Source organism: Oncorhynchus kisutch, linkage group LG28 (genome assembly GCF_002021735.2).
Source record: "Oncorhynchus kisutch isolate 150728-3 linkage group LG28, Okis_V2, whole genome shotgun sequence".
NCBI lineage: Eukaryota > Metazoa > Chordata > Actinopteri > Salmoniformes > Salmonidae > Oncorhynchus > Oncorhynchus kisutch.
In genome coordinates this window covers 6,103,368-6,116,696 of record NC_034201.2, presented here as the reverse complement: position 1 = coordinate 6,116,696, position 13,329 = coordinate 6,103,368, and the positions used below count along the sequence as shown (strand labels likewise).

Sequence of the window (13,329 nt, the reverse complement as noted above, 5' to 3'; positions counted from 1 at the left end):
AGCACTGGAAACACTGAGGCTCTGACAGGATCCATGGACACACACAATGGAACAGAACGGACTGCCGTTCTCACCACCGCAGCGCAGCCACAGCGAAACACACACACACACACACACACACACAGATATTTCATTGTACGGTAATGATGCAGAGGAAGAAGCATGTACAGCTGGCTACTCCCACCTCTCTCTGCTCTGGCCCCTGCACTGAGAGAGAGAAGGAGAAAGAGAGGAATTTGGGGGAGTGGACTGGAGGAGGAAAGAAACATTGAAACAGAGTGAGGGAGGAGAGCCAGTGATAGACCCAGGTACAAAGTGAGATTTATAGCGGGAGAGAAGAATGAGGAAATAGATGGGGGACACAGAGAGAAAGAGATATTTACCTCATCCACATTCTGTAAACCGTCTGGATTACGCAGTGGAGCAGGAGGGAGTCTGTTTTAATGAAAGCACAGGAAGGGGGCAGCAGCTGGTGGCGTGTGTTTGAGCCGAGAGGATAAGACCCCCCCCCCCCCCAACACCCCCTGTAGAGACTGAGCTCCTTTGTCCGCTCTGCTGCTGCCCATCCTGGAGTGGGGCCCGAGCCGCGGGGGCCTGCCGGTGAGCCAGCACCAGAACCGGAGCAGAACCAAGTTCAGCCTCTCTCTCACAGTGCTGGCTGGAGCCTGTCTCTCTGGACCCACAGAGCAGAGCTGCCTGCCTGGCGCCCACTCACCCTGCGCTTCTTCTGGACTTTTGGACTCTGGTGTGAGCTCTGCTCATTGTGTTGGGTGGGGAAAAGAGAAACGCAAAAAAAAAAGTGACGTCAAACAGATTCGTTGGACAATATGAACAAGAGAGAGATGTAGAGAGAGAAAACAGAGGAGCAGGACCCAAGCTGCGGCAGAGAAATGGGACACTGCGTTCTCAAGTCACGCTCTCACGGAAAATGTCAGCCATTTTGAGAGGACTAATCTCTCTGCCTCGAGTTTACAAGTGAAGCAGCTGGATGTGTGGCCATACAGTGTCACGCAGTAAAATTAAGACCAATACAAAATAATTTGACTTTCATTTGTAATCATTTGTAGCCGCACACAAGATATGTTTTCCAAAATCGGAATTACGACACTTGTCCAAACCAAATTAGAGAAACATCCAAGCAAAATGTCTGATCCCCATAGAGTGCATGCTGAACAGTATTATGAATACAGGTAGAGGGAACAGGTAAGGAAAGAATGTATCAGAACAGGGTAACAGTAGGAGTTTAACTGTAATAAGATGAGACACCTGACTTACCCAAATTATGCCCAAATTGCTCTGGTGCTGCATTGGGGTACATTAGACAGACATACTGTATCCTGGAGGCAGCATTGGTCCAGTATGGATTAGTCCCTGTTTTACTGTAACACACCACTGTGGGAGATGATAAGGATTTTGGTTGAAAGTTGTGGTTAGTGTCAGTGGTGGAAATCGTACCCAATTGACATACTTGAGTAAAAGTAAAGATACCTTAATAGAAATGACTCAAGTAAAAGTGAATGTCACCCAGTAAAAAACTACTGAAGTAAAAGTCTAAAAGTATTTGGTTTTAAATATACTTAAGTATCAAAAGTAAATGTAATTGCTCAAATGTACTTAAGTATCATAAGTAAAAGCACAAATCCTTTCAAATTCCTTATATTAGGCAAAGCAGACGGCCACATTTTCAAGTTTTTTTTTGTTTTTTTTTAGCCAGGGGCACGCTCCAACTCTCGGACATAATTTACAAACGAAGCATGTGTTTAGTGAGTCCGCCAGATCAGAGGCAGTAGGGATGACCTGGGATGTTCTCTCGATAAGTGTGGGAATTAGACCATTTCCCTGTCCTGCTAAGCATTCAAAATCTAACGAGTACTTCTGGGTGTCAGGGAAAATGTAAGGAGTAAAAAGTACATCATTTTCTTTAGGAATGTAGTGAAGTAAAAGTAAAAGCTGTCAAAAATGTTAATAGTAAAGTACAGATACACCAAAAAACTACTTCATTAAGTAGTACTTGGAAAGTATTTTTACTTTACACCACTGGTTAGTGTTTCCCAACTGTTTGGTTGATAACCTCCAGGTTTGTGCTTTAACACTCGATTCTGGCTAGAAGTTTTGTTTTTGTTTCAAGAAAATGAAGACTACAAAAGAAAACATTGGGGAGTCACTAGGTTGGCAATTGAGCCAGTTTGTTGCATTCTGGGTAAGGGTTAGTAGAATAATGAGGACCTAACTATGAATATACTTTCTGAACTAAAGAGACTCTGGTAAAGTGTAACCTAATAAAGAACTCGTAAAGCCAACACAAATAAATGTCCAACTTGTCGTGATGATGTGGATGAAAATAATGAAGGATAACTCTGATGCATTGCATTAGCTAGAGGCTGTAACGTAACAATATTTTGAAAAAGTCAAGGGGTCTGAATACTTCCCGAAAGCACTGTATGTATATATATATTTTTTTTTTTTGATTTGATATATATATATATATATATATATAGAGAGAGAGAGAGAGAGAGAGAGAGCTTTCAAGAAAAAAAATGACTTTCAGTTTCACTTAATTAGCGAATGCTGTTAGCTAGTTTAGCCTACTCAAACACCCTGATCAAACAGAGGGATGCTATGTTACCTTGGAAAGGTTCTTTCGCCTGGTCACATACAGCTGATGTGATGTGCACTGAACTCCACAAACGAGAAGAAAAGGTGAGAGGGGGAGAATTTATAGAGGCGAGAAGGAATACCACGTGCTGCTATGAAAGTGAACTTTGTTTACGCGTGACCAGGGGTTTATTCATTCCGCCGATTCGGTTGAAAAACGTTTCGTAAATAGGAGCAAACGGAACGAAACTGGGATAAACATACCTGAATTTGTCTAATAGAAACTATCTTTTGCAACTTTTGGACAAATGATTACACCACAGAAAACCTAGATTAAGGAAACAGTGTGGAAGGCGGTATTGAATGTGTGTTACTGTCTGTCACCTCAAATGATTCTCTCGACCTGTGTGCACCGACGTTGTAAACTTTCATTCATAGGCTAGACTTTAGCAACCTCATGATGGTTACAGGGAAAATTAGAGTATCATGTAGTAGCCTAAACCTATTGATGTTACATTGAACTGGGTGAATGGGATATGAATGAACGTCATCCAACATGCTGAAAAATAAATAAGGCCATACTCATGAAAAACAAAAATCGTCCTCCCAAATCTTAAACGGCACCGACCGCCACTGCACTATACCAGACACACAACTCAACACTATACTAGACACAGGACTCAACACTATACCAGACACACGACTCAATACTATACCAGACACACAACTCAACACTATACCAGACACACAACTCAACACTATACCAGACACACAACTCAATACTACACCAGACACACAACTCAACACTATACCAGACACACAACTCAATACTATACCAGACACACAACTCAACACTATACTAGACACAGGACTCAACACTATACCAGACACACAACTCAATACTACACCAGACACACAACTCAACACTATACCAGACACACAACTCAATACTATACCAGACACACAACTCAACACTATACTAGACACAGGACTCAACACTATACCAGACACACAACTCAACACTATACCAGACACACAACTCAACACTATACCAGACACACAACTCAACACTACACCAGACACACAACTCAACACTACACCAGACACACAACTCAATACCATACCAGACACACAACTCAACACTATACCAGACACACAACTCAATACTACACCAGACACACAACTCAACACAACTCAACACTATACCAGACACATAGCTCAACACTATACCAGACACACAACTCAATACAATAAACAGACAAACAACTCAATACTATACCAGACACACAACTGAATACTATACCAGACACACAACTCAACACTATACCAGACACACAACTGAATACTATACCAGACACACAACTCAACACTATACCAGACACACAGCTCAACACTATACCAGACACACAACTCAATACTACACCAGACACACAACTCAATACTACACCAGACACACAACCAAATACTATACCAGACACACAACTCAATACTATACCAGACACACAACTCAATACTACACCAGACACACAACCAAATACTATACCAGACACACAACCAAATACTATACCAGACACACAACCAAATACTATACCAGACACACAACTCAATACTACACCAGACACACAACTCAAAACTATTCCAGACACACAGCTCAACACTATACCAAACACACAACTCAATACTATACCAGACACACAACTCAATACTATACCAGACACACAACTCAATACTACACCAGACACACAACTCAACACTATACCAGACACATAGCTCAACACTATACCAGACACACAACTCAATACCATACCAGACACACAACTCAACACTATACCAGACACACAACTCAACACTACACCAGACACACAACTCAACACTATACCAGACACACAACTCAACACTATACCAGACACACAACTCAACACTATACCAGACACACAACTCAACACTACACCAGACACACAACTCAACACTACACCAGACACACAACTCAATACCATACCAGACACACAACTCAACACTATACCAGACACACAACTCAATACTACAACAGACACACAACTCAACACAACTCAACACTATACCAGACACATAGCTCAACACTATACCAGACACACAACTCAATACAATAAACAGACAAACAACTCAATACTATACCAGACACACAACTGAATACTATACCAGACACACAACTCAACACTATACCAGACACACAACTGAATACTATACCAGACACACAACTCAACACTATACCAGACACACAGCTCAACACTATACCAGACACACAACTCAATACTACACCAGACACACAACTCAATACTACACCAGACACACAACCAAATACTATACCAGACACACAACTCAATACTATACCAGACACACAACTCAATACTATACCAGACACACAACTCAACACTATACTAGACACAGGACTCAACACTATACCAGACACACGACTCAATACTATACCAGACACACAACTCAACACTATACCAGACACACAACTCAACACTATACCAGACACACAACTCAATACTACACCAGACACACAACTCAACACTATACCAGACACACAACTCAATACTATACCAGACACACAACTCAACACTATACTAGACACAGGACTCAACACTATACCAGACACACAACTCAATACTACACCAGACACACAACTCAACACTATACCAGACACACAACTCAATACTATACCAGACACACAACTCAACACTATACTAGACACAGGACTCAACACTATACCAGACACACAACTCAACACTATACCAGACACACAACTCAACACTATACCAGACACACAACTCAACACTACACCAGACACACAACTCAACACTACACCAGACACACAACTCAATACCATACCAGACACACAACTCAACACTATACCAGACACACAACTCAATACTACACCAGACACACAACTCAACACAACTCAACACTATACCAGACACATAGCTCAACACTATACCAGACACACAACTCAATACAATAAACAGACAAACAACTCAATACTATACCAGACACACAACTGAATACTATACCAGACACACAACTCAACACTATACCAGACACACAACTGAATACTATACCAGACACACAACTCAACACTATACCAGACACACAGCTCAACACTATACCAGACACACAACTCAATACTACACCAGACACACAACTCAATACTACACCAGACACACAACCAAATACTATACCAGACACACAACTCAATACTATACCAGACACACAACTCAATACTACACCAGACACACAACCAAATACTATACCAGACACACAACCAAATACTATACCAGACACACAACCAAATACTATACCAGACACACAACTCAATACTACACCAGACACACAACTCAAAACTATTCCAGACACACAGCTCAACACTATACCAAACACACAACTCAATACTATACCAGACACACAACTCAATACTATACCAGACACACAACTCAATACTACACCAGACACACAACTCAACACTATACCAGACACATAGCTCAACACTATACCAGACACACAACTCAATACCATACCAGACACACAACTCAACACTATACCAGACACACAACTCAACACTACACCAGACACACAACTCAACACTATACCAGACACACAACTCAACACTATACCAGACACACAACTCAACACTATACCAGACACACAACTCAACACTACACCAGACACACAACTCAACACTACACCAGACACACAACTCAATACCATACCAGACACACAACTCAACACTATACCAGACACACAACTCAATACTACAACAGACACACAACTCAACACAACTCAACACTATACCAGACACATAGCTCAACACTATACCAGACACACAACTCAATACAATAAACAGACAAACAACTCAATACTATACCAGACACACAACTGAATACTATACCAGACACACAACTCAACACTATACCAGACACACAACTGAATACTATACCAGACACACAACTCAACACTATACCAGACACACAGCTCAACACTATACCAGACACACAACTCAATACTACACCAGACACACAACTCAATACTACACCAGACACACAACCAAATACTATACCAGACACACAACTCAATACTATACCAGACACACAACTCAATACTACACCAGACACACAACCAAATACTATACCAGACACACAACCAAATACTATACCAGACACACAACCAAATACTATACCAGACACACAACTCAATACTACACCAGACACACAACTCAAAACTATTCCAGACACACAGCTCAACACTATACCAAACACACAACTCAATACTATACCAGACACACAACTCAATACTACACCAGACACACAACTCAACACTATACCAGACACATAGCTCAACACTATACCAGACACACAACTCAATACCATACCAGACACACAACTCAACACTATACCAGACACACAACTCAATACTACACCAGACACACAACTCAACACAACTAAACACTATACCAGACACATAGCTCAACACTATACCAGACACACAACTCAACACTATACCAGACACAACTCAACACTATACCAGACACACAACTCAACACTATACCAGACACACAACTCAACACTATACCAGACACAACTCAACACTATACCAGACACACAACTCAACACTATACCAGACACACAACTCAACACTATACCAGACACACAACTCAACACTAAACCAGACACACAACTCAACACTAAACCAGACACTTAACTCAATTCTGCACCAGACAAACAACTCAACACTATACCAGACTGATACCCCACCAACCAATATATACCCCAACATTACTAGATCAATAACCCAAAAGACAAATAACTGAACACTCAAGACACCCAACACTACCAGACAGACACCCCACTACTCCCAGACAGACGTCCCAACACTACCACACAGACGTCCCAACAGTACCACACAGACACCCCAACACTACCAGACAGACACCCCACTACTCCCAGACAGACACCCCACTACTCCCAGACAGACGTCCCAACACTACCACACAGACGTCCCAACACTACCAGACAGACACCCCAACACTACCAGACAGACACCCCAACACTCCCAGACAGACACCCCAACACTCCCAGACAGACACCCCAACACTCCCAGACAGACACCCCAACACTCCCAGACAGACACCCCAACACTCCCAGACAGATAACTCTGCATTATCAAACACACTCAATACCTTCAGACACCTAACATTTCCAAATTGCCAGATTGGTCATCATAACAAAACAGTTGATAATTGCCTAACTTTCCATCCTACAGCAAACACCAGAAACAACTCAGAGCTGCTGGGTAATAACCGTATTACAATTTTTCTACCTGGGATTATCACAACCTATCTTTTCGAAATTGGGTAACTGAAATTTGACAGTTAGTTCTCATTATCATATGTGTAAACTGAAAGACTAATTTAGGAGAATCTCTGAGTTTGTGTATGTATCAATGTTACTCAGTGTGAATTCTGAATGGCTAATGGACTGTGTGTGTGTGTGGTGTGTGTGGTGTGTGGTGTGTGTTTGTGTGAGTGGTCTGGCTATGTGTGGTCTTTGTTCCCAGGGCACAGTTTAATGTGTTCCTGCTGTGTCCCCTTCCATAAAGAGGCTGGAATGGTCTGCACTGGCGCGACCTGCTCCCTCCCTCGTCTGCGGAAAGGCCAGAGCTGCACAGACCTTGGTCTTACCGAGTTCCTCACATACTTCACTTCCCTCTGTCTTTCCCTCAATCTCACTGTCATCTGAGCTAGTGTCGGTGAGGATTAAAATGAGCACAACCCTGACCTGATCTCCATGCTCTGGACCGGCATGCTCAATGAACTTGATTGGCTAGCTTCACTCGCTCTCACTCACTCTAACAAACTAACACGCAGCCATCACCGGCAGAGCTCATTTCCTAGAAACATGGACACCCCCCCTTCTCTAACTCCCACCCCCCTTCCCCCGTGAACTGTGGCCTTCTCCCAGAATGCCATACCGACCCCCCTCCCAGGCAACAACAGCCATCATGTGATTGCAACATCTATGGTTTCCTGGCAACCACAGTTATTGGAGTGGTCACAGCTCACAGAGGCCATGTTGGCTGAACCAGCCATGTGACGCAGGTGTTGATGGTGACCCCTAGAGATAGGGCGAGACATTACACACTCCAGCATTGGGATGCCACCCATCTCTTGTGCTGCTTGTTTTCCTGTCACATTGACTCCTAGACAGGGTTTAGTGGTAGAGTGAGTCCCATCCCAGTTCCATATTAGACCATCAACCTCCACGCACGGCATCACTAGCCCCAATGCCTGTCTCCTAGCAACGCTGACTGCGTCCCATGCCCCAGAGAGGAATCTGTTGGTCTGTACACTAATACTCACATGGTGCAGTTCTTGGAGGGCAAATCAACCCCCGCCCCACTCCCCTCTCTCCACCCTCCCTCTCCCGTGTCTCTCTCGTTCCCTCTCTCTCTTCCCCTCTCCCTCACGCTGGTCTCCTCCAACTGGCTCCCACGCCAGGATTTGGAAGGGCGCTCTCACGCAGTCCTCGGGATGAAAATAACAAGGCCACAGAAATGTCCCTCCCTGCCTCACAGAGCTCTCCTTCTTCTAGTTGGACGTGCAGTGACGATAGTGCACCATCTCTCCAACACAGTTGGTCTCTCAGGGTGGATAATGACCCTCCCAGGATGACTCTGCTGAGAATCACAATTTCACTATATCACTTTGGTCTTTCACTGTTCAATCTTATATTGGGTCACAATGAGTTCGAATACTTTCCCACCCTGTTTCAGAATAGTTTCATCTCCCCTTTAACTGCTGCTGTATGTGTATCTATGTTTTGTATAGAGAGCCAAGACTGATACCTTTCCAGGGGTAAATGAAGGTGTGTGTAAATAATTCATAAGGCGAGTTTGACGGATACAAGGCTTTCTCTGACCTTGTGTGACCTTTTGTTGTCCTTGTATTTGGGTGAAAATGAGAGTGAAAAACAAAGCCCAATACATAACAAACTCCAGCGAGCCCTGTGGAACAGGGCCTAGCTCATTAAATCTGGCTCCACACCGCTCTCCATGCGAATGAGTCTACACCCTCCACACACACACACACACACACACACACACACACACACACACACACACACACACACACACACACACACACACACACACACACCACCAAATCGCTATTCCCAGAGAATTCCCTGGGCTCTTGGCTGTTCCCCCTCTCTTCCCTCGGAGGGCCCAGCTTTCCCACTAGGCAGCGGGGCTGCCTGCGTCGGCGAGCAGAGAGCCGCTCTTGCCCACCTTCCGCACATCTGAGAACCTCTGTGAAATCCTAATCCCCAGAGCAGGGTGAAGCGCAGACCCAGCTTGCCTGACCTCTCCGGTTGCCATGGATACACCGCACTATAAATAAAACAGAGGGCTTTTTTTTTTTTGAAAGCAGTTTGGCAGGGCTGTGTGTCCTACTCACTGGAGAGGCTTATTTTCTTTCTCCACCTCTCTCTGTATACTCCCCCCCCCCCCCCGCTCTCTTCTCCCCTCAATCACCGGGTGTCCATCCTCACTCTGTCTTGGTTTCCCTTTCTCGCTCTCATACTCTCATTCGCCCTTTACACTCTTGCACTTTTTAGATCGAGGCACTAACTGTGTCATTAACAACTTTTTGGACACGGCCTTCTAAAATCGTGGTACCCTTAAAACAGCCACAAAAACATGGAGTGAGAGAGAGGGGGGAGAGAGTGGACCTTGCGAGAGAGGAGGCAGAGTTATTTTGTGGGTGCTGTTTTTGGGAGCATTTAAATCTGTCGAGTGTAAACAGACAGAGCCATCCTAGAAGAGGCCCTGTTAAAAAAAAAAAGAAAAAAAAAAGAGGCCTATTTTCTTCAAAGTGGCGGCAGAGAGGCGTTGAGAGACGAGGGGAGGTTGCGTGTTTGTGCACTGAATCAGGGCTGCGCTGCAGATTTCTGTCTGGCGAGGCGAATCTCGGGAGGCTAGAAAATAATTTGGTCACGGCTGTGGGAGGTTGCTGGGGGCAGGCGGGCGGGGGGTGAGGAGGAGGGTGGAGGGACGGCTGGAGGGGAGGGGGGGGGGGGGGGGGGGGGGGGGGCGACCGTCTCGCTGCGGTGAGAACACGCTTGACACTTCATTCCTTTCCAGTCAATGCGGAGCGTACTGCAGGAGGTTAACCCTATGCCTGCCTGGTTGCATGGCTGCCTGGTCACTGGCCTCGTGCTGTGCTAGGCCTCTACACCAACCTGAAAACACCTAACCACAAGGCCCGGACAGTGCCAGAACGGACCAGTGGCCAAATATAAGACACCGTTTGTAGGGATACGTTAATTTTTGTATTGTGTCTATGTGTCACGTCAAGTTGGTGCGAATATCTGAGTAACGCGGCGACACCGAAGGTGCTGAGTATCCGTCATGGTAATTTGTGATTTGACCACGACATAACTGGTGCCCCTTGTCTGAGACAAGGAGGAGTATCACAAATCTATCCGTCTGCCTCGGGTGAAGTAGACGTTTATATAAAAAAAATACAAAGGAGATGGTCACATGACTAAGGGTGGTCACATGAGACGACGGTCACAGACCTGGGGGCTAATCACATGGTCCCTCATCATGTCATGAAACCATCGCATGTCCAGTGGACATTCCCACAGGTTGGCTTTAAAAAAAAATTCAAAGCTTCTTTATTCATGTCTGTAGCCATGCCTGGAACCGTCCGTAGGTAGAAAGAACAGTGGATGTACAGTATATTGCTCTGTTCGTGACTTTGGGAGGCTGGCTAAAGCAAAGTACAGCTATGGTAGGACCTCGGAGACGGCTGAATCTGAGCTCTCTATGCAGGTGAATCCACTGTCTCCCATCGACCGTATTTTACAGTCCTCCACAGAGGTGTGTGCAAGTCAGTGTGGTTGTGTGTTTAGGTGTACATCTCAGAGTGTGTGCTAGCGTGAGCATGTGAGGACATGGTGAGGACGTGGTGAGCAGGGAGTTAACCACACAGGCAGGGCTGTGGCAGTCCTCCTGCCCCTCAGCCAGATTAATCATGCAGGAGAGACACAGCAGGCCCCCGCTCGCTCTGCCTGGGGGTGAAGCCGTGCCCGCATGCTCTCCGTATCACATGGCCTTGCCCCCCCCCCCCCCTCTCCCTCTCTGCTCCACTCCTCCAGGCTGGGGGGCTGGGGATGGGGCTGGTGGAGGGAGAGAGAAGTGGTGGGGGGGCCAGTGGAACGCCTCATAACGCAGTGCTTTTCTTCCTCGGCTCTGCTTGGCTTTATTTCCTTACTTCCCCGTCCGTGGGCGTCGGGAGATAGAGGCAGAGAGAAGGAGAAAAACAGAGGCGTCCATCTCCCCTGCTCCGCAACAACAACGGCCCCTTTTTATCTCTCATCAGAGGGCCCCAATGGTGCCGGTGGCCAGGCTCTTTGGAGGGGGAGTAGTTTGTGTGTGTGTGTGGGGGGGGGGGGGGGTTACCAAGGGCCTCCAGCACTCGCCTGGAAACTGCTCAGCGACGTCTCTGTGCGTCAGAGAACAGTCGTAGCCATTGTTGGGCTCACAGGGAGAGAGCTCTTGCGAGGCGCTGTCTCACAGTCTCATGTATCACTGTGTTTCTCTCTCTGTGTGTGTGTGTGTCTGCACGCACAGCTGTGTGTCAGTACGAGTGCTCGTGTGGGTTGAGAGTGCGTTTCAGTGCGAGTGTCCGTGTAAGCACGAGTGTGTTTTGGTGTGCGAGCGTGTGTCTGTGTGGTGGGATGTGTGAAAATCCTCCACAATGCTGATGTGTTGACTTCCAAAGCGTCTCACCCCCCCCCCGACTGCGTTGCGATAAAACCCTCCGTGACATCACAGGGCCCTCCTGCTGCCACCTCGTCAAAATCAACACCACTCCTCCTCGTCCTCCCAAACAATAGAACTACCTCCACTCTGTCTGTATGACTCTAATCAAACACATGTGGATCAGAAGAGGGCATGTTTACTACCCCGAGGTTACACGCCATTGTTTGTTTACGTTTCCTGTAAAACTGTGGTCAATTATTTAAAAAAAACTCATGCACGAATGTGACTTTGTTGAATACAATGTTAAATAAATAGGATTGTTTGTGGTTTTCGGGAAACTGACTTGAAAGTTATGATCAACAGGGTGCTAAATGGCTTCTGTCGTGTCATCTGAAATGTATCCATAGCCTGTCAGACTGTGTATTGGGGCTGACCAGAACTGCTTCACTCACTCAATTCAATGGGCTTTATTGGCATGGGAATCATATGTTTACATTGCCAAAGCAAGTGAAATGGATAAACAAAAAAAGTGAAATAACTCTCTCTCGCACACACACTCCCTCTTTTCCACGTGGGCTGGCACTGCATCTCCTCAGAGGTATAATGCGTTGCTTTGACTGGCAAGCAGGGGGCAGCCAAGAGAGGTTAAATGAGGGAATTGATGTTTTATATTAACTACCCAAATAGGGACCTGGGAAGGGAAGCCTATAGGGAGTCCCCCCCCCCCCCCCCCCCTCCTCCTCCACTTTCACTCTGAATTTCACTCATGGAATCTAAAAGGAACCAAAGTTTACCGGGTGTACATTTCTGTGCCGCAAAAGAAATCCTGTATATAAAGTGGGTAAAGAGAATCATGCAGAAGGCATGTGCACACACACACACGCACACACACACACACCGCCTTGCCTCTTGGAAAATTCACATCACTAGCGC

General features: G+C 45.6%; 1 long non-coding RNA gene across 1 annotated transcript; it reads right to left on the bottom strand.

The window, feature by feature from the left end:
• Positions 1-511: 511 nt before the first annotated feature.
• Positions 512-3,033, bottom strand: LOC116358086 (uncharacterized). The gene is made up of 3 exons (XR_004205919.1): positions 2,627-3,033; positions 1,276-1,392; positions 512-754 (listed from the first exon to the last, which is right to left on the bottom strand). It is a non-coding gene; the product is annotated as an uncharacterized LOC116358086 (long non-coding RNA).
• Positions 3,034-13,329: the final 10,296 nt, after the last annotated feature.